The following is a 4,096-nucleotide window of genomic DNA, read 5'->3' as shown; positions in this document are numbered from 1 at the left end:
TATTATTTTATTTTCAAATGTATTAGCCTGTGGAAAAGGTTAGTGTTCATATTTACCTCAGAAGGCTGCAAATAGAGAAAAGAGGCATTCAGTTTTTTATTTGAATTTTATACCATTGATGTTTTTTTCGTTTTGTTTTTTGAAAGTTGATTTTGCACTATTAAGTTATATAAGCGTTGCTTGTTCCATATTCCGTGTTAAAGCAACTCGGTGTAGCAAACTGAGTAATAATTAACATTTTATTCATGCGCATTCTCTTGCTACTTCAAGGCTTTAATGTTTAATTCATTCATTATTGGTATTTTATTATGAAATGTATTATTGGCCTGTGGAAAAAGTTTATTTTGATATTTAACTCAGAAGGCTGCAAATAGAAAAGAGGCATTCCATTTTTGTTAAAATTTTATTTAATATGCCATTGATAATTTTTAATTTTTATTATTATTATTTGAAACTCCATTTTGCATGTCACTATAAAGTTATATAAGCCTTCCATCCATCCATTTCCTACCGCTTATTCCCTTTGGGGTCATGGGGGGCGCTGGTGCCTATCTCAGCTTTAATCGGGGGGAAAGCAGGGTACACCCTGGACAAGTCACCACCTCATCACAGGGCCAACACAAATAGACAGACAACATTCATACCCACATTCACACACTAGGGCCAATTTAGTGTTGCCAATCAACCTATCCCCAGGTGCATGTCTTTGGAAGTGGGAGGAAGGCGGAGTACCCAGAGGGAATCCACGCATTCACGGGGAGAACATGCAAACTCTACACAGAAAGATCCCGAGCCCAAGGATTGAACCCAGGACTACTCAGGACCTTCGTATTGTGAGGCAGACGCACTAACCCCTCTTCCACCATGAAGCCTATATAACCCTTGCTTGTTCAATATTCAATGCAACACTTGTTTGGGTCCCTATTAAAAGGTTAATTTGTTCAACTTTGGCCCACGGCTTTGTTCAGTTTTACATTTTGGCCCACTCTGTATTTGAGTTAGACACCCCTGCTTTAAGCTATGTAGTCCTTTCCATTGGGGGCCAGGAGATTCCTGATGATTTCCCCTTCCAGTAGTGTTCATCTCTTCTGCTTTGGTTCCACTCAACGCTTCTCGATTCCTGTGGAGTGTTAACTGTTACCCCTCCACATGTTTTGTGTGCAATTTAATTCAGTCCTTTTTTATTGCGCTTTTTGTTATTCTAATTAATTTTTGGCTCTGCGTTGGTATCCTACTCTGGCTAAGCCGATTGTGACTTATATACATTTAGCGGTCACACCAATAGGTACATCTACCCACTCCCGGATCAATCCAGAGATTCATAAAACAATCAATCAATCAATCAATGTTTATTTATATAGCCCCAAATCACAAATGTCTCAAAGGACTGCACAAATCAGTACGACTACAACATCCTCGGAAGAACCCACAAAAGGGCAAGGAAAACTCACACCCAGTGGGCAGGGAGAATTCACATCCAGTGGGACGCCAGTGACAATGCTGACTCTGAGAAACCTTGGAGAGGACCTCAGATGTGGGCAACCCCCCCCCCCCCCTCTAGGGGACCGAAAGCAATGGATGTCGAGCGGGTCTAACATGATACTGTGAAAGTTCAATCCATAGTGGCTCCAACACAGCAGCGAGAGTCCCGTCCACAGGAGACCATCTCAAGCGGAGGCGGATCAGCAGCGTAGAGATGTCCCCAACCGATACAGGCGAGCGGTCCATCCTGGGTCCCGACGAGCGGTCCATCCTGGGTTTCGACAGTGACTTTAGCAGCATATATGTCACAGGATGTCGCTTGTTGGTGTTATTGTGTGCATTCTACGATTGGATAAAACTAATACCTCATCATAACTTCTCCTTTGTGTTCTCAAACCAAGTACTGATTTCAGAATACTGCCGTTTTTTTCATTAATGTTGACAAAACTCCATCCATATTCTACCGCTTATTCCCTTTTTTGGGGTCGTGGGGGCGCTGGCGCCTATCTCAGCTACTATCGGCCGGAAGGCGGTGTACACCCTGGACAAGTCGCCACCTCATCGCAGGGCCAACAAATAGACAGACAACATTCACACTCACATTCACACACTAGGGACCATTTAGTGTTGCCAATCATCCTATCCCCAGGTGCATGTTTTTGGAAGTGGGAGGAAGCCGGAGGACAAAACTGTCACTTGTAAAATATCATTGAAACATTAACAGGGAAGATTTTTTTTACAGAGATCAGAGCAGGAGGGAGAGCATGGCACGAGATGGAATAACAGAGAGGAAGGATTTGGGCCGACAGCAGGGACTAGAAATGTCCACATTAGAATGTCCGTCAATCTGTGATGTCACAATATGCCTTTGGCGTTGTTTAATACGAGAATCCAACATTTAATAACATTTAGAATAGAATAGAATAGAATAGACTTTATTGTAATATGCAAAAAAGGGCCATCAGACTGATACATAACACAGGACCCCGAGAACACACTAATGGATTATTTATAAAAACATTTGATTTAAAACTACCAGATCTCATCCAACTCAAGACTGCCCAAATGATTTATAAAGCAAGTAAAGATTTACTTCCAACAGGGTTACAGAGAAGATTTTTACAAAGAGAAGGGAATTATAATTTAAGAGGAGAACTACTTTTTAAGATCCAATATTGTAGAACAACGCAGAAACGAATGAGTATAACAATAGCAGGGGTTAAAATATGGAACTGTTTAAAGGATGAAATAAAACACAGCACCAACATAAAACAGTTTAAAAAGCTTTTTAAATCATTTATCATTAGTAAATATAAGAAAGAAGAGCAAACATTGTTTTAGAAAGACAATAATATATAAATACAATTTATGATTTCATAATTATACATATAGGTTATATTAAAATGTATATATTACCACTTTATATGGAATTTAAATAAATTGTGTATATATATATATATATATATATATATATATATATATATAAGTGTACAAATGTATATGTTTGATTTAAATGTTAAACTGTGTATATGAGACGTGTGCTACATATATGTTGCTTATATATTGTTTAAAAAAAAAAGTAATATAAGTGAAGCATGTTTTGGATTTTATATATTTTGAACCTTGTTCTTGTTGTGATTGGGTAGGTTTATATAAGCGTTGCTTCAACCTACACCCTTTCGGCTCAATCATTGCTCAAATGAGTGTTTTTTTTTTTTCTTTTCTTGTTGTTGTTCTTTGTTTTATGTGAAGATTGCCGAAATAAAATACATTGATATATATTTGCATATAACGAGATTAAGGACTCCAACTCAAGGTGCGGTAGTGGGAACAAATATGGGGTAAAATAAATGACACAAGAGGTAATAAAGGAACAAAAACTAACAATTTAAATAAACAGACTACTATCCAAATAAAATAATAGCAATCTATAGGTCGGATATAACAAAAATCATCAAGGAAACATTTCAAAAACACAGTCCAGTTTAACCCTCACATTGTCCAATCGAGCTGCTACTTTGTAAATACAGTTTGTTAATTATACAATATTAGTCCATTGTTAAAGATACCGGTGTAAATATTCAATGAACCAAAAGCAAACCTGTGTGATATGTATGATTTTATGTTTTGGTTTGACCCAGACGGTTACCAGTTAGGGAACGTGAAGAGTTGTTAAGGTGTAGAGTTAAGCTGCACAGCAGCAAGAGGAGGACATGAGGGTGTATCTGCGACCCCCAGCTGCTTGATCTTTATCACACTCTACTTCAACGCTCCAGGCTGGTGGATGACAGCGGAACATTAGGGAAAGGTAAATCTAATTAAGAGTCTCTCGATCCACAGTGCTTGTGTGTCACCGCTAAAGGGGAGATGGACAATATTACCTTGTCATTGTACTGCTTTGACCCTAGGACTGTGCACACTTACTTTGTGTACAGATATAGGAACACTTTATAACACTGATATGAGCTGAATTGAGTTGTTTGGACAGGCATTAAAGGCCTACTGAAATGAGATTTTCTTATTTAAACGGGGATAGCAGGTCCATTCTGAGTGTCATACTTGATCATTTCGCGATATTGCCATATTTTTGCTGAAAGGATTTGGTAGAGAACAT

Source organism: Nerophis ophidion, linkage group LG12, assembly GCF_033978795.1.
Source record: "Nerophis ophidion isolate RoL-2023_Sa linkage group LG12, RoL_Noph_v1.0, whole genome shotgun sequence".
NCBI lineage: Eukaryota > Metazoa > Chordata > Actinopteri > Syngnathiformes > Syngnathidae > Nerophis > Nerophis ophidion.
Note: the sequence above shows the minus strand (reverse complement) of the source record.